The sequence below is a fragment of the Mustela erminea genome, chromosome 7, assembly GCF_009829155.1.
Source record: "Mustela erminea isolate mMusErm1 chromosome 7, mMusErm1.Pri, whole genome shotgun sequence".
NCBI classification, from domain to species: Eukaryota; Metazoa; Chordata; class Mammalia; order Carnivora; family Mustelidae; genus Mustela; species Mustela erminea.
The window spans coordinates 35,258,049-35,284,860 of NC_045620.1; the positions used below are offsets into that span (position 1 = coordinate 35,258,049).

The following is a 26,812-nucleotide window of genomic DNA, read 5'->3' on the forward strand; positions in this document are numbered from 1 at the left end:
AATGCAAGTTTCTGATGTGATTTCCCCAAGTTCTCATGATGAACAGTCTGCCTTGCCCCCCAGGTCCTGTATGCCTCATGTGTTGCTTAGATAAAACCCTGCTCTTTGTGTTTGAATTAACCAATACAGCCTTAGCCTGGAAACCTTAAATCACTCCAACCACAGATCCTAATAAAGGCATGTGCCCCAAGTCCTTCCTTGTTCTTTGTTTGCACCCTCCCTTGACCTCACCACCCGAGGCTCCTGGAAGTATGTTGTGCTCTTCCTCCAGGACCTCTGAGTAACAAACTTCTCTATTTCAATTTCTCTTGTGGCCTCTTGTTGAGCAGCTTATCACCAGCACCCTGTGCTCTACTTAAGAAATGTTAATTTAACAAAGTGTAACAGCTCTTTGTAGATATTACCAAATAAAGATGAGAGAATGAAAGAATTTAAGTAAAAAGTAGGTGAGAAAAATATTCCACAAGAGGACTCTTAGGGAGAGATATTGTTCTCCATATATTTTTTAAAGATTTTATTTATTTATTTGACAGACAGAGATCACAAGTAGGCAAAAAGGCAGGCAGAGAGAGAGAAGAGGAAGCAGGTTCCTTGCTGAGCAGAGAGCCTGATGTGGGGCTCAATCCCAGGACCCTGGGGTCATGACCTGAGCCAGAGGCAGAGGCTTTAACCTACTGAGCCACCCAGGCACCCCTCATTCTCCATATTTTAAAAATAAATGGTTGGAGAGAGCAAGATGGTGGAGGAGTAGGGACCCAAGTTTCATTGGGTCCCAGGAATTCAGCTAGATAGTTAACAACCCATCCTGAACACCTACAAACTCAACAGGAGATCCAAGAGAAGACTAGTAGCAATTCTATGGACAGAAAAGCAACTACTTACTGGAAGGTAGGACATGCAGAGAAGTGAATCCAAAGTCATATACTAGAAGAGCAACTGTGGAGATAGGGAGACTCCATCAGCTGGCCACTAACAAGTGAGAGAACAGCAGAGCAAAATATCAGAACTTCTAGAAGTCTGCTCTGTGGAGGGATGTCGCTCCAGTGGCTATGCAGAGGGTGGAATGCTCACTCAGTCAGTGTAGTTTCAGGACCCTCAGGGTCACAGAAAGACTGGGGGTGTCTCAGTGTGGCAGAGTTTTCAGGTATCAGAGTGGGGAAGCAAGTGGCAAAGATGGAGCTGAGGAGTGGGCTGTCAGCTCAGTGTTACCTTAAACCAGGATCCATGGCAAAGTCGGACCACTTATCTTTGAGCAGGGACCCCACAAGTGGCAGATCCAGGGAGACTCACTTTCCTCCACTGGGGAGTGGCATGAGAGTGGTGCAGGAATCTGCTGGGTTTGAAGACTCCAGGCGGGACCGTGCACCAGAGATAGAAACACTCAGTCACAGGCCATGTGAGCTCAGAGCACAGCCAGAGACCAGGGAGAGGGGAGTGATTGGCATTTTTCTGCGAGGGCACACTGAGGAGTGGGGCCTGGAGCTCTTGGCTCCTCCGGCTGGAGACTAGGGAGCCGCCATATTCACTCTCAGCCTCCAAAGCTCTACGGAAAGCATTCAGGGAATAAAAGCTCCCAAGAGCAAACCTGAGCAGCTTACTTAACCTTGCTCCTGGCGAGGGCAGTGCAATTCCGCCTCAGGCAAAGACACTTGAGAATCACTGCAACAGGCCCCTCCCCAAGAAGATCAGCAAGAACATCCAGCCAAGACCAAGTTCACTGATCAATGAGAACTACACAACACCAGTGCTAGGGGAATACAGTGCATAGAATTAATGGTTCCCACCCCACCATGATTCTTTAATCTTTCAAACTTAAAGTTTTTAAATGTTTGTTATTTTTTCTTTTTCGACTTTTTTTGAATTTTTCCTCTTCCCTATTTTTAACTAACATCTTATCAATACCTTTAAAAAATCTTTTTTAAGGGGTGCCTGTGTGGCTCAGTCATTAGGCTCAGGTCCTGGTCCCAGGGTCCTGGGATCAAGTCTCTCACTGGGCTTCCTGCTCCAAGGGGGCCTGCTTCTCCCTCTCCCACTTCCCCTGCTTGTGCTCTCTCTCTCACTGTATCTCTATCAAATAAATAAACTCTTCTTAAAAATATTTTTTAATTTTTATTTTATAGTCATATTCTATCCCTTCATTGTATTTAACCTTTTTTGTTTACATATAAGTTTTTTATTCTTTAAAATTTTGGGATACAGTTTCTTCTAACAGACCAAAATATGCCCTAAATCTAGTGTATGCTTTTGTTTTAGCCTCTAGCCTGATCACATTCTCTCCTTTTCTTTTCTTTTCTTTTTTAAAAATTTTTTCTTTCTTTTTTCAACCATCTTTTTAATCAGTTCTTTTTAAAAAAATCTTTTTAAAATTTTCATCTTATAGTCATACTCCATCCCTTCATTGTGTTTATCCTTATTTTTGTATGTATAGAAGTTTTTTTTCTTTAAAGTTTTGGGAGGCAGTTTCCTCTAACAGACAAAAATACACCCCAAATCAAGTGTGTGGCTCTGTCCTACTCACCAGCTTTTTTTTTTTTTCTTCTCCCTCCAGTTTTGGGTCTCTTCTAATTTGGTTAGTACACACGTTTCTGGGGTCATTGTTACCCTTTTAGCATTTAGTTCTCTCATTCATCTATTCTTCTCTGGACAAAATGACAAGGCAGAGAAACTCACCTCAAAAAAAAAAAAAAGAAAGAAAAAAGAAAAAGAAAAAGAACAAAAAGCAGTACTGATGGCTAGGGACCTAATCAATATGGACATTAATAAGATGTCAGAACTAGAGTTCAGAATGAAGATTATAAAGATGGTAGTTGAGCTTGAAAAAAGCACAGAAGATACTAGAGAATCCCTTTCTAGAGAAATAAAAGAACTAAAATCTAACCAAGTTGAAATTTTAAAAAGCTATTAATGAGGTGCAATAAAAAATGGAAGCCCTTGCTGCTAGGATAAATGAATTAGTGATATAGAAAACCAAATGATGGAGAATAAAGAAGTTGAGAAAAGAGAGATAAACAACTACTGGACCATGAGGGGAGAATTCAAGAGATAAGTGATACCATAAGATGAGACAATATTAGAATAATTGGGATCCCAGAAGAAGAAGGAAGAGAGAGAAGGCCAGAAGGTATATTGGAGCAAATTATAGCAGAGAGCTTCCCTAATTTGGGGAAAGAAACAGGCATTAAAATCCAGAGAACTCCCCCTCAAAATCAATAAAATGGGGTCCACACCCCATCACCTAATAATAAAACTTAAAAATCTCAGAGACAAAGAGAAAAATCCTGAAAGCAGCTTGGGACAAGAGGTCTGTAACATACAATGGTAGGGATATTAGATTAGCAGCAGACCTATCCACAGAGACCTGGCAGGCCAGAAAGGACTGGCATGATATATTCAGAGAACTAAATGAGAAAAACAGAAGAAACGTATATCCAGCTAGGCTGTCATTGAAAATAGAAGGAGAAATAAAAAGCTTCCAGGACAAAGAAACACTAAAAGAATTTCTAAACACCAAACCAGCCCTATAGGAAATACTGAAAGGGATCTCTAAGAGAGAGTAAGTAAAGAGGGAGCCTGAAAGTAACAGAGCAGAAAGGCTGAGACAATATACAGTAACAGTCACTGTACAGACAATACAATGGCACTAAATTAATATCTTTCAGTAGTTACTCTGAATGTAAGTTGGCTAAATTCCCCAATCAAAAGACAAAGGGTATCAGAATGAATGAAAAAAACAAGACCCACTGATATGCTGTCTGCAAGAAACTCATTTCAGAACCAAAGACACCTCCAGATTTAAAGTGAGGGGGTGGAAAACAATTTACCATGCTAATGGACATCCAAAGAAAGCTGGGGTGGTAACCCTTATATCAGATAAATTAGATTTTAAACCAAAGACTATAAAAGAGATGAAGGACAAGATATCATACTTAAAGGGTCTATCCAACAAGAAGATCTAACAATTTTAAATTTCTATGCCCTGAACATGAGAGCAGCCACTTGTATAACCCAATTAATAACAGAATCAAAGAAATACATCAATATCCAATGGAAAAAAGACAGTCTCCTCAACAAATGGTGTTGGGATAATTGGACAGCCACATGCAGAAGAATGAAACTGGACCATTTCCTTACACCACACACAAAAATAGACTCCAAATGGATGAAAGACCTCAATGTGAGAAAGGAATCCATCAAAATTCTTGAGGAGAACACAGGGAGCAACTTCTTCGACCTCAGCTGCAGCAACTTCTTCCTAGAAACATCGCCAAAGGCAAGGGGAAGCATGGCAAAAATGAACTATTGGGACTTCATCAAGATCAAAAAATGGTGCACAGCAAAGAAAACAGTCAACAAAACCAAAAGATAACTGACAAAATGGGAAAAGATATTTGCAACTGATATATCAGATAAAGGTCTAATATCCAAAATCTATAACGAACTCATCAACCTCAACACCCAAAGAACAAACAATCCAATCAAGAAATGGGCAGAAGACATGAACAGATATTTCTCCAAAGAAGACAAATGGCCAACGGACACATGAAAAAGTTTTCATTCAACATCACCCGACATCAGGCAAATACATATCAAAACCACAGTGAGATACCACCTCACACCAGTCAGAATGGCTAAAATTAACAAGACAGGAAATGACAGGTGTTGGTGAGGATGTGGAAAAAAGGGAACCCTCCAGGACACCTGAGTGGCTCAGTGGGTTAAGCCTCTGCCTTTGGCTCAGGTCATGATCTCAGGGTCCTGGGATTGAGCCCTGCATCAGGATCTCTGCTCAGCGGGGAGCCTGCTTCCCCCCACCCCCCACCCTCCCCGCCTATCTCTCTGCCTACTTTTGATCTCTCTCTCTGTCAAATAAATAAATAGAATCATTAAAAAGGGGGGGAGACCCTCCTAGACTATTGGTGGGAATGCAAGTTGGTGCAGCCACTCTGGAAAACAGTATGGAGGTTCCTCAAAAAGTTGAAAATAGAGCTATCCTATGACCCAGCAATTGCACTACTGGGTATTTACCCTAAAGATACAAATGTCATGATCCAAAGGGGCATGTGTACTCCAATGTTTATAGCACCAATGTCCACAATAGCCAAACTATAGAAAGAACCTAAATGTCCATCAACAGATGAATGGATAAAGAAGATGTGGTACACACACACACACACACACACACACACACACTGGAATATTATACAGCCATCAAAAAGTGAAATTTTGCCATTTGCTATGATGTGGACTGAACTAGAGCGTATTATGCTAAGCAAAATAAGTCAATCAGTGAAAGACAAGTATCATATAACCTCACTAATATGAGGAATTTGAGAAACAAGACATAGAATCATAGAGGAAGGATGGAAAAATGAAACAAGATGAAACCAGAGAGGCAGACAAACTATAAGAAATTCTTAATCTCAGGAAACAAACTGAGGGTTGCTGGAGCGGAAGAGGGTAAAAGGGATAGGGTGACTGCAGATGGACATTGGGGAGGGTATGTGCTATGGTGAGTGCTGTGAATTGTGTAAGACTGATGAATCGCAGACCTGTACCCCTGAAACAAACAATACATTATGTTAATCTAAAAAATGATATGCACCATGACAACTCAAAAAAGAAAGAAAGAAAAGAAAAAAGGAAAAACAGCCTGGAATCAAATGAAATGTACACAAGTCTAAGGATATTACAAGACAACAGAAGGAGATGAAAAATTAATTGACTGTGTCTAAGGAAAAAATGGAATGGAAATATAAAAGTGTTATTGAAACAAAGGACATATTAGTAGTAACAAATGTTGAAACATCACTACTAAAAATGTGACTGGGATCATGATGGTCAAGTTTGAGAATATCATACAAAACAAAATGAAAAAGAACAAAGAAAATGATTGTAGGGTAGTTGATAGATATGGAAGACATACAAGGGAGATGAAGTAATGGTTGATGCTGTATTAGTTTCCTATGGCTGCTGTAACAAATTATCCCAATCTTAGCATTTTAAAACAAACAAACTTATTATCTTACAGTTCTGGAGGTCAGAAGTCACTGATCTAAAATCAAGGTGTCTGTAGGGCTGCATTCCTTCTGGAAGCTCTACAGGAGAATCATTGCCTTGCCTTTTCCAGCTTTTAGAGAATGCCTGAATTACTTGGTTTGTGGTCCCTTCTTTAATTTTCAAAGCCAGCAGTGTAACAGCTTCAGATTTCTGACTCAGTTTCCATCCTTTCACATTCTTCTCTGATTTTTGAAGGACTCTTGTGGTTAAATCAGACTCACTTGGATAATCTAAGATAATCTCATCATCCCAAAATCCTTAGTTGCATTTACTAAGGTCCTTTTCTATGTGAAGTAACAGGTTCCAGGGATTAAGGTGTGGGCATCTTTTGGGGGAAGGGGTGGGGAGCATTACTCTGCCTACCATAGAAACCAACATATATCCTGGTGAAATTTCAGAAGTTTAAGGGTAAAAAAAATACATGGGAATCACAGGCAGGAAAGATAAGTGGCATACAAAAGAAAAGTTAGTTTACCTCATAGTTTTCTCTGGAAATAACAAAAGAAGACTAAGGCAATATTCATAAACTGCTGAGAAGAAAAATTGGGACTCAAGAATTTTATACCCCCCTAAACTGTCCTTAACATTTCAAGTATACAAGCCATCCTGCCTATGAATTCTATGTACCAGAAGGAAATTCCTGAGGATCAAGTCCAGTCATTTCAAAGTTGAACTGAAAAGTTAAATAAAATGACCGATGGTGGATTTGAATGCATTTAAACATAAAACTAAGACCAAAAGGGTGCACTGTGGAACACACTTTGAGAATCCTACCCAGAAGCCCTATACCCAGATGCCCCAGAAGAGCCAAGGTGCCCATTTCCCAGTTGTTGTGAATATTAGACACTAATGAACACATGGCTATCAGCCACTCTTTCTCCAGAGAAATGCCTTCAACTCTTATACAATATTTTGTGCCAGGGAAGTTATGTCTACCCCTATGCAACCGGGGACAAACTTAGAGCCAATGACTGACCAATCCGGGGATACACACTTGTGATGTGGCTTCTACTCCAGAGCTCAGCCATGGCATAGGAGTGAGACTAGCCTTTACTTAAGGTCACATTCTTGCTACACTGCTGCATCCCCTGTGTTACAGGATTTTCTTAGAGAGAACGGATCCCCTTCTCAGCCTCTGCTTTGGGCTTGATGTAGATGCACTATGGTTTGATAGTCCTTGTACTCATTCCTTCTTCTCTTCCTTTGTTTTTCAAATGTATCCATTCGTTATTGTGGGCAAGCCATTTGCTTTTATGGGGTCAAACATCAGGAAGCTGTGGTGACACTGGGCACTCACTTTATTTCTTCAGAAGTCAATCTTGGTCAGGGGAATCTTTACACCCAGCTTTAAAACAATCTTGACTTGTAGATTTGGTCAGGTCAATCAAGTTCACAATTCAGCAAAAATAGGTATAAAAGAGAATTTCCATGCTTTCTGCAAGCAGGATCTTTACCCTGTTGAGTGATCTCTTGATAAGGCTTTTCCTAAGATTCTTTGCGTCCATGCACCTAGGATACTCTCCAGCTCCATTTAAACAGGAAGTTAATATGAACTCATAACTGTTTATGTCTGTTCTTACAAGCAGAAACAATATTTGGGGTTGAGGACATAAAACTGAATTGGGTTAATTAGCTAGTGTTATTAAGCAGTTCACTTTATGTACCTCCCAGGATGACTCATTGATTCACACTATACTGACTGCAACAGAAGAAGTAAAGAATATGTTACTTAACGGTACTTCTACAATTTAGAATTTCAAAAGAGTTTACGAGCTAAGAAATGGCTTATCTTAAAATGTCTTTTTAATAGCCGTGAGCTATTGAACTAACCCCAAAACTGCTGTAAAACAAAGCCACTCAGTAGAAAACAAGAGGTGGGTGATATTAGGGAAACCATAAGCTGCATTTTCTGTACCTGTCAGGGCAGTAGTTAGCAAATCTTCAGGACAGCAAGCGAGCAAATGGAATAGGCCAATAGGTGGTGCTATTGCTATGTGGAATGCCGGAGAAAGACAAAAGGAGGAACATGCTGCAGGAAAATATTTGCCAGAAAAAAACGCAGGACAAGAACACACACCAAGCTTCTGAATTCTTCAAGAAGTACATTGTCATTTCCTCATAATTCCTGTCTGAGCTTGAACCATTACCTTATCATTAATTTATTGACTTGAATTGTTCAATTTTTGTGTCCTAGGCTAATGCCATAGCCACCATGTCCATTTCATACACGTTTTAAGGAAGGATGTCTATTTCAATAGACCTCTGATATTTCTCCCCTGACTTGAAAAGATTTCTTAAGCCAAGTGCAGAAGTAAATATACACTGTGACAGAGGTCTTTAAAAATGGAGGACAGTGGAAAGCTCCAGGTGTGTTGGGGGAGGGGAGGGCATCTGATTTCTACAACTTTCCATAGAATGATTCCATAGTAATTTGAGGTGGCCAGGAATTCAGATGAAATAATTCTTTAACTTCCTAAACTAAAATGACAGACAAGTTTCAATAAAGTTCTGTAAAATTTGAAATAGTTCTCACAAGGAGCATTAGCTGTGGAAAGGGAAAGAGGACAATATAGGTAGTTAATAAATCGTGAAGAATCTTTCACGCATTGTTTTATGCAAGGAGAATGGATTTTTTTCCTTGTTCCTTTGTGATGGGATTCATCATCCTCGTGTTAGTTTTTGGAACTAAGTCTTCATGGTTTGAAAAGAGACCCAGGTGCAGAAAGGAAGTCACCTTGGGATAAAAATTGGATGCAATTAATCAACCAAATTGTGGAGATTTTACCACATTTGGCATGCATTTTAAGACTGATTTGTGGAGACAAATTATTTTTGACTCCAATGGTCTCCCTAGAAGGTACTGGTCTCATCAAATGAATCTAGTAAGCATCCTAAATTATCGCTACCCTTCAAAGAATCACAATCAAAGAAAAATAAGTCATGTTGTAGAGCAAGGTAAAAAAATAAGAAACAACAAAAATGATGCTTCATAAATTTCATGAAGTTCTTTCTTAGGCAACTCATTGTCTTGCAACCTTTAGAGATAGGCAAAATAGCTAATGATGTTAGCTTACATTAACTGAATAGTTACAGAACTATTTCAGCATTTTACCTCTTTAACTCATATAATCCTGCAATGGCCATATGAGGTAGGTCATATTATTGTCCTCCTTTCCTAACAGAAGACATTGAAGTACAGGAAAGTTTAAGTAGCTCCCCAAAGGTATACAACTAGTAATCAGCATCGCTGTAATTAAAACCCAGACAGGTTGACCTGTGCAATCATTCAATCATTATTTTTAAAGACAAAAAGAGCATTGAAGTTTATATAATAATCTATTAAATGTGGTACTGAATTTAGAGCTAAAGTCTTAATGATTTATGGCCTGATGGCCTTCTCCGAATTGCATTCCATTTTGATTTGGACAACCCCAAATGTGTCAAAAATTTCGTCCCCCTTGAATATAAATACTGACTGGACTGTACCAGTCTAGCTGGTCTACCACAGACACGTCTTTGCACATGACCAATACATTGAGTTATTCTGCTCTCCCAAGAATCTCCCCAGATATTAGCTCCCACCTGAGAATTTTACTGTGGCTGGCTTAATGTTGCTGTCAGCAGATAAGTGCTGTGAGATCTCTAGACTTTAAAGAGTCCAGACTTGCCTCCATTCTGTCAAGAAAATGGGAGAGTATGAGATCAACTTTGGGTACAGGCATCTTGCATTTCTAAAAGCAACATTCCCAATCTCCAATATTTTCCAAAGGACAAATAAAAAGGATAGACCAGCAGCGCAGAAATCCAAATCTCGAGAAATAAGACAGCACTCTTATTGGCCAAAGGTTTGCTGACCTTTTGCGATTTATTCATGCTTGGAAGGTTCTTACAGTTTCTTTAAAGGATACTGATTTTTTAAAAAAAGACTTTATTTATTTATTTGACAGAGATCACAAGTGGGCAGAGAGGCAGGCAGGGAGGGTGGGGGGGAAGCAGGCTCCCCGCAGAGCAGAGAGCCTGATACGGGGCTCAATCGCAAGACCCTGAGATCATGACCCGAGCTGAAGGCAGAGGCTTAACCCACTGAGCCCCTAGGTTACTGATTTTTTACCAGTCAGTTTGGACTGAGTTATGCTACAGTAACAATAGATACCTTCTACCCTCAGACCTTAGTATCTTACAACAGCAGAATTTTCTTCTTGCTCATTTTATATGGCAATTGTAGGTTGGCTTTAGCTTCATCCGGAGCCCACTCAGGCGGCATAAGCAGCCTCCATTTGGGACCCGCTAGCCCCCTGGCTCTGGAAAAAGAATGTTGGTGACATCCCACAACAGCTCCTGGAGTTTTTGCTCAAAACTCACATCTAGCATTTCTGACCACATTTCATTGGCCAAAGCAAGTCGCACAGCCAAGCCTAATGTCGTGGACCTGGAAGGTTTAATCCCTTCGTAGGGAGAAAGAGTTACCTGATATTGGGAACAACAATACAATCCTCAGATGTACTGAATTATATTGTATAGGTTTAGGGAGGCGCCGATCTGAATAAATTAACAGAGTAAAAATGCAAGCATGCTCCAGCAGCTTCAAGTTAATGTCATAAAAGAAATACTAAAGAAGCCCCAGCATTGAAGTTCCTCTCAACCTTTCCCTGCAGTAGTCATGTCAAGCTGTGACAGCTGACTGCAGAGAGCAAGCGGCAGAGCTCAGGGGGCTTCTGAGCCCAAAGTGCAATCACTCCTCCAGCACCGGCTACCCAGCGTGGGCCAGGTCACACAGCTTCTTATCTTGTCACATTGGCAAAAACCCAGCCTTCGCTTTTAACTTACAGCGTTGCAATTCTTTTCAAGTACATTGCCAGGACTTTATAAAGATTGATGGAGTGCTGGGAAGTCATTGGGTTGAAAGTCCAGATGTACATAAATCACGTCACAGCGTCATTTAATTCAGAATGTTTCTGCCCAAGTCATTATGGGATGGAAGCGGAGCGATTTATAGCGAGTCTTTGGGGATTTGATGATCTGAAAGGCAAGAGACAGTCAATGTATAATTTTGCTTCAGGAGTCACTGCAGTTGTTTTAAATCAACTGAGACCCTGCTTGCTGCTGATTTAAAATCTATTTTAAGTTATTGGAAATATATTTAGGGGACAGTTTAGGATGAAGTGTTGAGTGTGATATTTGGTGGTCCAAACTAAAGTCTCATTTGCACAAATAAAGAAACCTATCCATCAATAAAAATTATGTCAGCAAACCTCTTTTTATTTTAAAGCACTGTTCTCCACCTTAACTTGTCCTAGATCTGCTGATTTTTACATAAATTTACTTTAGGATAAGAACCTAAGATCTTCATGTTGGATGAGACAATTTCCCATATCCTTCTAGTCTACATTTAAAATCATCCCAGTTGTCACACTGAAGGACATGAAAGGCTACAATCCCAATTTATGTCCTCAGGGTCTCACGCTAGCCACAACAACTTGCATTTTAAGCCTGCAAAGTAGGTGGGGTTTGCCACTGTTTGCCAGAGCCCATTTCTGTTCTTCCTTTGTTCAAATCTCTTGATGTTCTCTAATGCCTCATTTCCCCTTTTGCCCTTTTCCTATCGAAACCTATTCTTTAGAATAAATTATTTTTATTAAAAATTTTCCATCAGATATCCATACCTCACTGATAGGAAATTACATCTGTTCGCATAGGCTGCAGCATACAGCTATCAATAAAAAACCGAACATTTTAGCCCAAGGAATGATGTTCGAATGGGAAATTAAAGACAATTAAAAGTGAAAGTGGGGTACATTGCTCTCTTTTGTAAAAATTACTGGAGAAAATATAAACCAATGTTCCCAAAGGACCATTGGTTTGTATTGATATCACATTTCTGCAACCCCCTTTGAGAAGTTTATAGGAATTTTTGATAGAACAAATTCTTAAGGGAAGAGAGAAATTTCCTCCCCAGTGTGACCTCTGAAAACATACTCTACCAGGGAGGAAAATCTAAATTTGTATTTTTTTTTCTAATTAATACTATAACTAATTTAATTTTATATAAATAATGTGAGAAATTTTGGATATACACATTCATTAAATAATTTATGTAAAGTTAGTTTCATTTAATGTTACTTAAAAAGAAAACTGTCCTTTAATTGCACTTACAATAGAAAATTTGAATTTTTCCCCTGACCGTTACTTCTCTAGCAGCTTTGTAAAATCAGGAAGTTGAATTTGAGAGATAATATTTAAAGGTGTTTGGTTTTGAAGTTGGTTGTTCTTTCTTTCAGTTAAGGACAAGTTTCTTCAGTAAGGTGAGTAAGCACAACAGGGTCTCTCTCTTTGTTAAATTGGGAACATGTGTGTATCATTTAAGCTACATACACTTTTATTAACCATCACAATGCATGGTTACAATATAACTGTACAATATAAACCTATGAAATATTATTGCAATAAAAATTATTTTACATTAATTGTTTAATCTCATCTGTGGAAAACCACCAATTCCTAACATTGAGTTTTAGGCTGAAAAAAAGCACTATTGCTCACTATAAGACATTTCATAACTTGAACCTCCCTTCCCAATTGTAATCACCTACCTTTCCTTTCCTATATGTGGAAAGGTATATTATTTTCTTTGTATTTATTTGAGAGAGAGAGCGTGAGCCGAGGGAGGGGCAGAGGGAGAGGAAGTAGACTCTCAGGGCCCGATCCCAGGACCCTGTGATCCTGACCTGAGCTGAAGGCAGACAATTGGCTGAACTGCTCAGGTGCCCTGAAAGGTATATTGTTTTAGAGTTTTATTTACATTATTCTCCTCATTTTTTTTTTTTTGATTTTGCGTCTAGTTCACTCACCTAATTTATTCTTTAAAAAGTATCATCATCTTTATTTACTACTCAATTCACTCAATGAATAATAGAGGGACCTGATGATAAAATTTGGACCATACGAAAGAGCACAAAATGAAAACACAAAGTCTTTCCCTCCCCCCACACCTGTCCTAATCACCAGAGAGAACTAATTTAACATTTTTTGGTTTTAGTGCTTAGCTGTGGTGATTAGCTCTAAAATTCCAGACCAGTCCTATCCGATAGGAATATAATGTGAGCCACAATTAACTACTGTAGTAGCTATATTTAAAACAGTGAAGTTAATTTTAATGCTGTATTTTATTTAATCCCATCTATATTTAAAATAGTGAAGTTAATTTTAATGCTGTATTTTATTTAATCCCATCTACCCAAAAGGTTGTCATTTCACATATATTCAATATAAAAACTATGAACGAGCTATTTTAAAGTCTGATCTTTTAAATGTTAAGTGTATTTCATAGTTAAAGCTCATATCAATTTAGACTAGCTACATTACAAATGTTCAATAGTCCCATGTGGTTGGTGATACCATATAGGACATCACAGTTCTAGCGAATATACATATAAACCTAGTGTGTTATTTAGCAATTTTAAACAGTATTTGCTAATTTCTTGCCATGAAAATGAAAAACCTAGTGTCTTCTCTACTTGTTTTATCTTACAAGTCTTGTTAAATTTGTATTTTTTGTTCTCCCACTGGTCCTTCTTATCAATTACAAAACTATACCAAACCTTTATTTCTTACACCACTTGTAAACAGGTATTCCTTGAATTCCAACTGTGGAAGATGTAGAATCCATATTTCCTCAATTCTCGTCATCTCCCTTACTATAACCTCTATTATTTTTAAACTGTCGAAGGTTCTAACCTCGGTATTCTGTGCTATCACTATAATGAATGTTCTTGTCGTGTTTTAGGTTTCCAGAAATGTAAAACTAAGAGACAGCATTCAGAATGTTAAGCATTTAGAAATATCTGTAAAGTCAAGCAGTGTGATTAAACCCTTTGGAAATAGAATCTCACACTCTTTTTTTTTTTTTAAAGATTTTATTTATTTATTTGACAGAGATCACAAGTAGACAGAAAGACAGGAAGAGACAGAGGAGGAAGCAGGCTCCCCGCTGAGCAGAGAGCCCGATGTGGGGCTCGATCCAAAGACCTTGGGATCATGACCGGAGCCAAAGGCAGAGGCTTAACCCACTGAGCCACCCAGGTATCCCAGAATCTCACACTCTTAACCTATATTGCATGGAGAAGAACATTCTGAGTATTAAGGACCAATAGATTCTCACTTCCAACATTGTCTAACTCAAAACTACCCTTCCTGGGGGCCTGGGTGATTCAGTTGGTTGAACATCCAACTCTTGACCTCAGCTCAGGTCATGATCTCAGGGTTGTGAGATTGAGCCCCGCGTCAGGCTTGGTGGTCAGCTGGGAGCACACTTGAGAGTCTCTCTCCCTCTGCCTCTCTTCCATCTCAAGTGCACAAGTACTCTCTTGTTCTCACTCTCTCTTCCTCTCTCTAAAATAAACAAATAAATACATGAAATCTTAAAAAAAAAAAAAAAAGAGCACATTTTGGGGCACCCGAGTGGCTCCATCGGTTAAGCTTCTGACTCCTGTTCAGGTCATGATCTCAGGATCCCGAGAGCACCCCTGGTGTCTGTTTCCCTGCCCTTCAGGGAGTCTACCTTACCTTCTCCCTCTGCCCCTCTCTCTACTCATGGGCTCTCTCTCACTCTCTCTTTCTCAAATAAATAAATAAAATATATTTTTTAAAAGCGTATTTCAGTTTAGTTTGCCTCATTTGAGGACACAGCTTCATCATTCAACTTTATGTATTTTCTTGGATTCTCTTATTACTTTTCATTTACCTTGTTAACTAAGAAATATCCTGGTCCTTTTGTTTTTAGAGCATCAAAATTTTTAATCATGCCATTTAATACAAAAAGGTGACTGTCTTCTTTAAAGCTATCTCTGGTAGCCTACCAGCTTCCTTTTCTAATTTGAATTTATTACCTTGTATGTCTGCTGCTGAGCTGTGATTCTGGGATTTAATTCCATTGCCCCATTGGCTAAATTCAGTTTTTTAGAGAATTTATTAGAGAATATAATATAAATTATATTATTATAATATATAATATTATATATTATAAACTTATTAGAGAATATAATTTATTAGAGAATATAATTGGCTTATATTCTCTAATAAATTTTTTTCAAACACATGCAGGAGAGGTCAAACTGGCATATTTTAATTTCCCAAGAAATATCAAATTTCTACTATAGCCTTACGTGTTGTAAATGCACACCATTAGTGGGTTCATCCCCTGGTGATTAGAAACCATATGATTCAGTTACATAGTTAGGGTGATAAAAGAAATCCCTGAACTTCTCTCCACTAGAGAAGCAAGTGATGAAGCAATATCCCACACTTCACCTTTAGCCACTGTTTCACACCAGTTGGGAAATCAAAATTTCATTATACGACCCTCCTGGCAGATACTTGTAGGAATTACAACACACTTTAGCATGTTTAGTAATGTCCTTCTCCCTGCCCACATCTTACAAAGACATAATTGCATAGTGGGAGCCTTTGAGAAGTTTTAAATATCTTCCGAGAACGAGCAGAAATACGGACATGTTGGCCAAGCTGGCCATTTTCATGGTGGATCTCACACTTGCTTTGGCCACTTTTGGTCTCCTCTATGCTGTTTCCTTAATAGCAACCACAGCTATATTCATCTTCATCCTCTTCTACTTTTTCAAAGGGATGGACAAACACTGTGACTTCAGCAAGGGAAGAGTCCGGGCACTAGATTCAAGCAGTGCTACTGGGAAGGCATTTGCGGGCAACATGGGAAGAGTCAGTTCCGGGATGCTCCCCGTCCATTTTCCAGCTGCAAGAGAAGAGGCACGAGGAGTGTGTTTTTGTCTGCCAGAGAGTGAGGAGCCCTCTGTGGTGGAGGAAAGGTGCGGGAGGATCTGCCGGAATGTCACACCCACCCAACTGACAGGTATTATTTTTAAAGACATCTTGTCCCCCAAATTAGATCAGCTTCTAGTCCCATTAATTCTGGGTTCATCACTGCAGAATGATATCTTTTATTAAATAAAGGAAACTTGTGTGCAGTATTACATCTTATTCCTTAAGGAATTTGGACCCACCAGCATCTTCTGTACAAGGTTTTTTTGCTTTTGTTTTTGTTTTTTTGTATGAAGTTATTTTTAAGGTGGACAGGAGTCATGTTCATTTTAATTATCCCTTTTGTGAATGAGATCATACAAGTAACATGTGTGTTTGAGGTGAGAGAAAGAAAACCAGTGTTCCGTATCGCTGCCCTCCATTTTTTCAAAAATGGGAGTCAGCAGCCTCTGTAGGGACTACAAACCATTTTTGTTTTCAGCTGAAAGTCTCACTCACCCCACAAATCAGGGAATCCTACCTGTATAATTTTCTCTCCTAAGCATGGGTTAACTACAGGTCAAAAGTAGTTGAAACTTTTAAGTCTTCTCTACCAGTTTGACTAAAAGGCTTGGTAGAAAAGGAAGTTTGAGAAAAATAGATGTTTTTTCTCTCTATGGGTTTCTTCCTTGACTCCAGGAAGCTGTCCTCAAGAGGACAGTGTATTTTCAAATGGCCCTTGGAGCAAAAACAGTATTTTGGTGCCCTGGGACACTAGAGATTTTAAGGGGGAAAAAAGTCATGGTGGTGTAATGGTAACACTCCAAACTCTGAAACAGGACTCCTTTGGAATTACGAGTTGTTCATTCTATTTTATCACTTTGGTGCACTGGAGACCAATGGATCAGTTTTGTCTTCTTTTTGTCAGGTAAATGACCACTACAGGGGCTCTATGTTTGGGTGTTTATGGTAAAAATCTATACAGTTTAGGGTATATAGATATATAGTCTCAGGAAAAATATCTGGCTTGTTTGCAGAAGACTGGGGTAAATTCTTTCCATGTTAGCCATCATGATTACAGCTTCTTTTTTTTTTTTTTAAGAATTTATTGATTTGACAGAGAGTGAGAGAAGGAGGGGTGCAGCAGAAGGACATGGAGAAGCAGGCTCTCTGCTTAGCAGGGCACCCGATGCAGGACTTGATCCCAGGACCCTAAGATCATGACCTGAGCCGAAGGCAGAGGCTTAACCCACTGAGCCACCCAGGTGCCCTGATTACAGCTTCTTAAAACCAACCTGTGTCCTCATATTTCATCTTCATTGCCTTGTGGACTTTTCGTCTCTAACCTTTTTAAAGTATTTCTCCCCAGCAAACTGAAAAATCACTTTAGTATAAAGTAAGTATTTTAGTATTAAGTAAGATAAGTATTTAGTATTAAGTAAGATAACTTAAATGAACTCCTTACCAAAAAAGTAGCAAAATTTGACTCAATAAGGAAAAGAGAATGAGCTTAGTCCCACAAACATCAAATACTTCAACCTTTAGTTGATCGTAAGCATTCTCACCCCCCACACACACACAAACACCAGAAGGAAAGTAATTACATGAGATGTTCTGTTAACTGGTTTGATTGTGGCGATTACTCCACAATGTATACATATATCAAAACATCAGGTTACACACCTTAAATATACACTAACTATGTAATATTATGGGTTATTATTGTATTATTATAATTATAGGCTACACATAAAATGTCGCATTGTACTCATTAAATATATATAATTCCTAATCAATAAAGTGAAAAGAAAAGGAATGGGAAAAAAATAAATAAACGCACCAAGAAAAGAAAAAAAACATTTAAACTTTTAGAAAACAGTGAATTGACTTTGGGTTAATAATGTTACCCATGTTTCAGTCATGGTGTTTGTTCAAGAGCATAATACCTGCTCCAAGAAATTGATGAATTTTGCTGAATGAGTACAGACTGTAGTAAGGAATTTATTTTTATTTTTTTTTTTTAAGATTTTTTTTTTATTTATTTTTTTGACAGAGAGAAATCACAAGTAGATGGAGAGGCAGGCAGAGAGAGAGGGAAGCAGGCTTCCTGCTGAGCAGAGAGCCCGATGCGGGACTCGATCCCAGGACCCTGAGATCATGACCTGAGCCGAAGGCAGCGGCTTAACCCACTGAGCCACCCAGGCGCCCCAGGAATTTATTTTTTTAAATTTTAAAAAATATTTTATTCATTTATTTGATGCAGAGAGAGAATGAGAGAGAGCACAAGCAAGGGGAGCAGCAGGCAGAGGAGAAGGGAGACTCAGGCTTCCCGCTGAACAAGGAACCGGGCACATAGCTCGACCCCAGGGTCCTGAGCTGAAGGCAGCCGCCCAACCAACAGAGCCACCCAGGTGCCCCCATAGTAAGGGAATAGTAATTATTCTCCCATAGTAATTATTTAAAAATAATTCTCCATTACATATTTTCCAATTTTAGGTAACAGATGTAGCATGTGGAGCGTACAACCAGACCATACTTTAAACCATTGCCTCTGTTTCCCACTTGCGTTCAATTTACAATCACAGAGGCCTTATTTGTGAAATGGTTTTTCAATTCTAGGAAAACTCAACTACCATGAAATACCACAAAAGCTGTACACAGAGTGTGTATGTATTCGTCTTTAAGTCTTAATTCACTTACCAAACTATCTAGAAGGTGCAGGAGGATGAAACCACAGCTTAAGTCAATTTTGATTCAAATGAGGCAGAGGAACAGGTCTTAAATATGAGGCATTGCCTGAAGTCAAGGATCCTAGGGATGAACTAAGGGCAGGGATGAGGGAGAGGAGCATGGAGAAGGGAAGAAAGGTCATAACATCCGAGGCTCGGGTGTGATTAAACTTAAGGGCCCTGGGACGCCTGGATGGCTCGGTTGGTTAAGCATCTGCCTTCAGCTCAGGTCATGATCCCAGTCCTGCATTGGGTTCCCTGATCAACAGGGAGCCTGCTTCTCCCTATCCCTGTTGTGACCCCTACTTGTGTGCCCGCTGTCTCTCTCCCTGACAAATAAGTAAATAATACTTAAAGAAATAAACTGAAGGGTACCACGTCGAGCAAAATACAAGTTTGCCTTGTAGAGCTTTTGAGTACCTAAGAAACTTCACTCCACTGTGCTAGCATTCCTAGGTAATGAGTCACAGTTGTACCCCAACAAAGATTTCTTTTACAGTCTTTGCCATTTGTCCCAGAGTTCTCTTAGCTTCCATGTATTCCTATTGGAAAGGATTAGGTCAATGGTAATGATTTTATAAGAAAAGAAACCAAAGATGCTTTACATTTTTAATATTTTGAGACTTGCCCTCAGTCTCCACTGTACACCTCCTTACAGGTGCCTTCAGAGACCCGCTGGCCCTATGGGGTTTTGGGTGTGCATGCTTTGCCAGGCTCATGCAACTCCCTTGAGGTCTTTTTTGCATCCTATGCTGTGACTGTCCATTAGCTTCTATGTGAGTTCCAGAAACTTTGCTTTAGTTGAGTGAAATTCTAAATGCTGTTAAGTGAGACTTCACTTCTAAGACATGTTATTTACCTGGGATTCAACCAGGGCTCCTTTTAGCTCTATCTTATAGAATGTAGCAGCTCAGTCTTAAATTCAAAAGGACCTTGAAAGTCTTTGAATACACTTCTCATCCAATTTAATATATTCTGCAATATCCCTGAAACACGGTTCTTCAACTTTTTCTTAAACATTTTTCATGAGAGGCACAAGACAGCCCATTGTTAAGAAGTTCTTTAAAACATCCAGTAGAAGTCTGAGCCCCCGCAACTGCCATCTCTTTGTCCTATTTTTGCTCCATTAGGCAGTCTAGAAAATACTTGACTAAGTACAATGACTTCACTGGAACCACAAATCCCAAGAAGAAAAAGGAACTTCCCTCCTGATTTTCTACTAGCTACTCACACCGTTGAACAATGTTGCCCTTTGCAGAGCAAATAGGCTCCATTTAAAATCATAGCTCGTAAAATAAATCTAGGGTTTATTGTGTACTTTAATAGAGGATTCTTTTTTTTTTTTATGATTTTATTTATTTATTTGACCGATGGAGATCACAAGTAGGCAGAGAAGCAGGCAGAGAGAGAGGAGGAATCAAGCTTCCCGCTGAGCAGAGAGCTCAATGCGGGGTTCCCAGGACTCTGGGATCATGACCTGAGCCGAAGGCAGAGGCTTTAACCTACTGAGCTACCCAGGTGCCCCATAATAGAGGATTCTTAATTTGTCTTTTCTGACTTCTTGTACATATTTGTTAATCGAGAATTTTGAAATTCATTTCTTCGAAGCTTCCGAAGTCTGGGACAGTTGCCAATTTGCACCAAAGAGCGGCATTTTATTAGTGCATTCATAACTATTAAAATGCAATTCTAAGGCACTGACCCAATTTCACAGCACATCAAAAATTTAATTCAACCCCAGATGACTCTCCAGATGTCTGATAATTTTCCAGTGGATGTTGTTATTTAGAAGGTCAGATGAATTTGAACATTTTGGAAGATTGGCAAACTTGTCAATATAATTTTTTTATGTGAATTCAGAAACAGCAACATTTCAAGTAGGCTAATCTTTACAGAATGAAGCCCCCTTTATCAAAGATGGCTGAAAGTGGAGAAAATCAGGACAAGGTGCAGCCATCCTGTTTCTGGTGGCACAGAGAGAAGCTAAAGCCTATCCTAGGCTCGTGAAGGAATGTTCCCATGGCTAGGATCTCTGTGGCTTTGTTACCAAGCTGGGGCAGTTAGAAAGTTAGAAGTCAATGATTTTTCTGACTTGTGGATGGCTGAGGGAGAGCAAGATTTCAGAAGCTGCAAGACAAGGAGGGAATTCAAGTTTTGGAATGCATACCAAAATGCATTATCTCTTTTATGTTTCTGCCTTTGGTGACATTCCTAAATATATATAAGCTTTTTGAATCCGGGATTCCAATTAAGATCTTGACCACACTCCATTGGCAGTTTGTGTCAAGTCACTGTCTCCTTAGGCTTCTGTTCCTTGATCTGAAAAGAAGACAATATGAACCCAATGACTTGGAAGGTTCCTTCAGGCCTATAATACTGTGAATTTTATAGGATAACATGACTTAGAAATATGAAATGTGGTCAACCACAACCAACAAGATGGCAACCTGCACAGAGGATCTCTTAGCATTTCTCAAAATGTCTATTTAATACCTGAGGAGTGCATGAGATGTGGGAGCCCCCAAGGGACAAGGTGACAGTTTTCTGGAGCATTTATAGAACTGAAATAAAATCTCTTGGAATAAGTTTTCTTAGAGACCCCAAATTTTTCCTGGCATTCCTATCGCATCACCTGCTTATAATTAAAGGTTGACTTCACATGCACATCTGCATCCCACAGGCATCAATCATCCCATTAGTTCAGACAGTCTGTCCAAACTTCTACAGCTTTGCATTTGTGTTATATCTGCAAGCAAGACATCTCTTTTGTATTCTCTATTGACCACGTCATTACTTCTCCTTCAGGATCTCAATTAGTTCATCCACAAAATAAATACATGGTACAAATAATGTTAATTGCCACTTCTGGGCTAATTTTTTGTTATTTTAAGGCTTTAGTGAGTAGATGCTTATTGCTACTCAGGGTGCTAGACAGTTTGGCAAAACCAAGATCTCTAATATGGAAACTTTGACTTCAAAAGGGTTTCCATTATATTCTGACTTGAAAGAATCTATGAACTAGACATGAATCAGAGAACTCATGCGAAGTTATAACTACTCAAATAAGATTTAATACTTTTTCAAAAATTAAAGTGTCAGTGGAAGCTCAGAGTTCCCCAACTTTGATTTATTCATTTTTAATAGTCTGTGTTTTGAGTGGGCAAATTAATCCAGGTTACCCAACTGATTTGCATTGTAAATTGTCTTTGTGCCTTAGAAGGCAGGCTTTGCTAAAAGTAAATGGATTGTTTAGCAACCAGTTTTTGACTCTGGTGCCAAAAGCACAGACAAAAAGGTAAAAAAAAATAATTAAAAAAACCCCAAAAACCGGACTGCATCAAAATTAAAAACTTCAATGTATCAAAGAACACAAAAAACAGATCGAAAAAGCAACACATGAGATGAGAGAAGATATGTGCAAATTATGTATCTGATAAAAGATTAATGTCCAAACTATATAAAGAACTTTTACAACTCAACACCATGAACAACAAAACAACCTAATTATAAAATGAACAAAGGACTTGAACAGACATTTCTCCAAAGAAGATATATAAATGGTCAATAAGCACATGAAAAGATGTTTAATCTCACTAATTACTAGGGAAATGCAAATCAAAACTGCAGTGAAACACCACCTCACATTCATTAGAATGGCTACTATTAAAAGCCAGAAAAGAACCAAGAGTTAGTAGAGGTGTGAAGTCTGACCCCTTGTACAGATCAAATGGTGCAGCCACTATAGAAAATAGCATGGTAGTTCCTCAAAAGTAAGAAAAGATGAGCCAACAATTCAACATCTGGGTATTACACCCACCCCCCCAAATTGGAAGTAGGGTCTTGGAGAGATATTCATACATCCATGGTCATAGCAGCATTACTCACAATGACCAAAGGGTAGAATTGTCCACTGACAGATGAATAGATAAACAAAATAAGTATGTATATACAACGGAATATTATTCAGACTTATAAAAAAAGGAAATTCTTCCAGGTGCTACAACATGGATGGACCTTAAGGATACGTTACAAAATAAGTCTGTTACAATAAGTCTGTTACAAAAAAAGACAAAAATAGTATGATTCCACCTATAGGAGGTACCTAGAATTGTCATATTCATAGAAAGACAGGAAGTAGAAGAGTGATTGCCAGAGACTGGAGGGAGGGTCAAGGGAAGAGTATAGGGTTCTAGCTTCACAAGATTAAAAGAGTTCTGGAGATGGTTGGTGGTTATGGTTGTGTGACATTAGGAGTGTCCTTAATGACACTGAACCACACACTTAAAAATACTTGGGATGGTAAATTTTATGTTATGTGCATTTTATCACAATTGAAAACAATAATAAAGAGAAAAGTAGGGGCGCCTGGGTGGCTCAGTAGGTTAAAGCCTCTGCCTTTGGCTCAGGTCATGGTCCCAGGGTTCTGGGATCAAGCCCCACATCGGGGTCTCTGTTCGGCAGGGAGCCTGCTTCCTCCTCTCTCTCTGTCTGCCTCTCTGCCTACTTGTGATCTCTGTCTGTCAAATAAATAAATAAAATCTTAAAAAATATATTTAAGGAGAAAAGTAAGCTAATTGTAATATTAGCAAAATTATATTAAATTTCTGAATCAATCTAGAATTAGTGTACAAATTAAAGTACATTCTTGGTTTTTGTTTTTGTTTTTCTTTTCTTTTCTATTCTTTTTTTTTTTTTTTTTTTTTTTTTGCCTGGCTCTAAAAACTAGGCTTTAGGATATGATGTTCTTTATGGGGCATTTTGTGTAGGTAAACTATTCAGATTACTTGGCTTTTTATTTATTTACTTATTTATTTATTTAATTTTATTTATTTATTTGACAGAGAGAGAGAGAGAGATCACAAGTAGGCAGAGCAGCAGGCAGAGATAGAGGGGGAAGCAGGCTCCCTGCTAAGCAATCCCTGGATCCTGAGATCATGACCTGAGCCGAAGGCAGAGGCTTAACCCACTGAGCCACACAGGCGCCCTTGTTATTTTAAATATAGTATATTTGGCAAGGTATTTCCTGTTCCTCTTGGATGTCAAGGAAAGCTGAATTAAGTTATGAGGATAGACAAACAGATCACCTTGGGGTGTTATGATTCATTCTTTTCAAACACCAAATGCTTCTCTTCCTCTCATTACCTATTTAGAATCCAAATGTAGTCATATGTACTCACATGCTAGATAAAATGAAGAATGAACCGGCATATTTAAAACAATGGCTCTCTTCAATCAAACCTAACTGGAAAATCTAACTAATAATCCTAATAGAGAACAATTATTCCCTCTGGAAAGATGACCACTTTGCCGCATGAAAATTATTTTAGTTGACTAAAATTTGGAGTAGACCAAGCAAAGCTAAGTACCATTACCATTACTGCAACGCAAAATCAAATGTGCAGACTGAAGTTTATAATGTGAACACATTGCAGTTTGCTTTAAAAATATTTAAGTGTTTTATTTCCAATGCATTTACCTTGACATTTAGAAAAAAATCTAACATTTCAAGTGCTACCGATTCCTGCTCTGGACCTGTGAAGAACTTGGGGTTTAGTAGGAAAAGATAGGATTACACATACAGTCACAATATAAAATTAGTGCTATGCTTACAGGTGTGAGCCGTTGCGGTTTATTAAACCTGCACCAAAATGGAGGTATTTAGTTTAAACTTTAAACTGCTTTTTAGTTTGAACCGGGTTTGGAGCTTACCAAATAAAGAAGAGAGGAAATGAACAAGTAAATGCCCTGCTCATGAGAAGCCGCAAAAGCAAAGGCAGGAAGAAATTAACACTCACTGTGGGAAACTGGAAATAAGATACAAATCGTGTATTGTATTTCAGTGTCAAGTGACTGACAGGCCATATGGTATCTATGTCACTTGTTTAAAATGCACTTTCAGGGGCACCTGTGTCGCTCAGTGGGTTAAAGCCTCTGCCTTCAGCTCAGGTCATGATCTCAGGGTCCTGGGATCAAGCCTTGCATCTGGCTCTCTGCTCGGCAAGCAGCCTGTTTCCTCCTCTCTCTCTCTTTTTGCCTGCCTCTCTGTCTACTTGTGATCTCTGTATATCAAATAAATAAATAAAATCTTTAAAAAAAATAAATAAAATGCACTTTCACATGGAGGAAACAAAACATTGTATCTCAACCGACCTGCTTCTTTTATGAATGAGGAACCTGTGCTTACTAATTTCCCATTTTTGGTGTGGAGGGAACAAAGAGGTTTGCATCAGGGACCGTCCTGTTGGTGTAATATGCAAGTCCCCAAACAGGAGCACCAAATCCAATCACGCTGACACTCAGTTATGTTAAATAGAGCTCATTCAGGGATTTGCTACAAAATGTAAGCAAATATTGACAAACAAACAAATAAACATAGTGCATTTTACAACTATGAGAGATACTGAGAGATGGTCAACAGGGTACCAAAAGATGAGGCTGCAAAGATAAGCCTAATGCAGGCTCATTTAGGGGCTCTAAGGGGGTCTCTGCCCAGCAATGGGCCCACTTTCATGCAGGGGCTCTGTTAGGGACTCTCTCTATCTGTCTTGGCTTGGCTCTGACCCCTAGCTAGCTACCTCCTCTTTCAGCCCCTACCTTGCGTCCAGATGAACCTTGCCCATAATCTGTTCTCTGGGTCCTTTTCCTCCAATCTCCACCACCTGCCTCCCTAACCACCCCACCTGACTTCTTGATCTTCAACCCGTGTGCCCAACCACAGAACCTAGAAGATTAAAAACAATAGTATATAGGCATGACTCGAAAGGAGATGAAAGGGAAAGTGCAATTCTGTCTCTCCCCTATAAGTTTCTTTCTCCAAAGGGTAAATGTTGTTACTAATTTTTTATGTTTCCTTCCAGGAAAACTAATGGGTAAATACGTTATATTCTCTGACTGCGGTCAATCTTGTGAATTCTGCTTTTCAAGACTATCCTCAATGTCACCAGAATTTTCAAGTTTAAAGCAGTTTGCAAAAAAAAAAAAAAAAAGCAGTTTGCAAAATACTTCCTTTGGGTAGTTTTAAGTTCTTCTGTGCTTTTTATTCTCCATTTTGAAATGTTAATTTTGCTTTTTCTCCTTTATTAAATAGGTTTGCTGGTACATTACCCATTGTATTACTCTTTAACCCCTAGTTACTTGCTTTTCAATGTCTTTATCCACCTTTTTTTTTCTGTTTTCTAGTTCTTTCTTTCTTTCTTTTTTTAAAGATTTTATTTATTTATTTGGCAGAGAAAGAAATCACAAGTAGGCAGAGAGGCAGGCAGAGACAGAGGAGGAAGCAGGCTCTCCGCTGAGCAGTGAGCCCGATGCAGGGCTCAATCCCAGGACCCTGAGATCATGACCTGAGCTGAAGGCAGAGGCTTAACTCACTGAGTCACCCAGGCACCCCTAGTTGTCTCTTTTTATACTTGTTATTTTGTTTCTTAAGTTTATGTTGTTACTCTTTCTACCTTTAGGCCTTCCATAGTTCATTCTTTTGCTTTTACTCTTTCTTGTTATTTATTTAGCTACATAAAGCTATGTATTTTTCTCTGCTTTTAAGTTTCAATGTTAGTTGTTTTAATCATAATAACCTTGTAAATACTCTGCGATTTCAATTTCAATTACTTCTTTGATCCCAGATAATTCATGGGAGAAAAATTTTTAAATTCTAGTTAGTTTCAGTTTTTCGCTTTAATTTTGGTTATTATTTTTTTAGTTTAGCTTTGTTTCTATTTCTACTTTTTTCTATTTCTATTTTTGTTTTTTATTATTTTTTATTTTATAAATAAAAATTTATTTTTTATTATATTTTCATTTTTCTATTTCTATTTTCTATTTTTATTTCTACTTTTGTTTCTATTTCTACTATTTCTACTTTTTGTTCTAATTCCTGGAAATTATTTTGTAAATATGATTATTGAAATAAAGTATATTCTTTGTTATTAGGATATAGCATTTAACATACTTTGATTACTGTAGCTTTAATTATTTTGTTGAGAACTTGCAATTCTTACATATTTATAGTCTGTTTTGTTTCTAGCATTTCTTACCATTTGCGGTTCATTTTTTTGTTATGATATTTATTGATTATTTTTTTTTTGCAAATTATTACTTAGTAATTTTAACTGTGAATTAGAAATTTTGTCTTTCTCTGTTTTGTCCCTTTCCAACTTCTCTTCCTTAAATTTGAACTTCTCCAATATTAATACCACACCCTCAACTTTTTATTAATGTTTTCTTGGTCTGGATTTATTCATCCCTTAAAAGTTTGCCCT

At 38.4% G+C, this 26,812-nt stretch overlaps 1 long non-coding RNA gene across 1 annotated transcript in view; it reads right to left on the minus strand.

Annotated features, from left to right (window-relative positions):
- The window catches only part of LOC116595250, an 86,529-nt gene that overhangs the window by 43,235 nt on the left and 16,482 nt on the right, over positions 1-26,812 (minus strand). Inside the window, exons 2-3 of the long non-coding RNA XR_004287576.1 lie at positions 10,885-11,076; positions 9,640-9,732 (exon numbers count right to left, since the gene is read on the minus strand). This is a non-coding gene — a long non-coding RNA (uncharacterized LOC116595250). The remainder of the gene's footprint in view (positions 1-9,639; positions 9,733-10,884; positions 11,077-26,812) is intronic.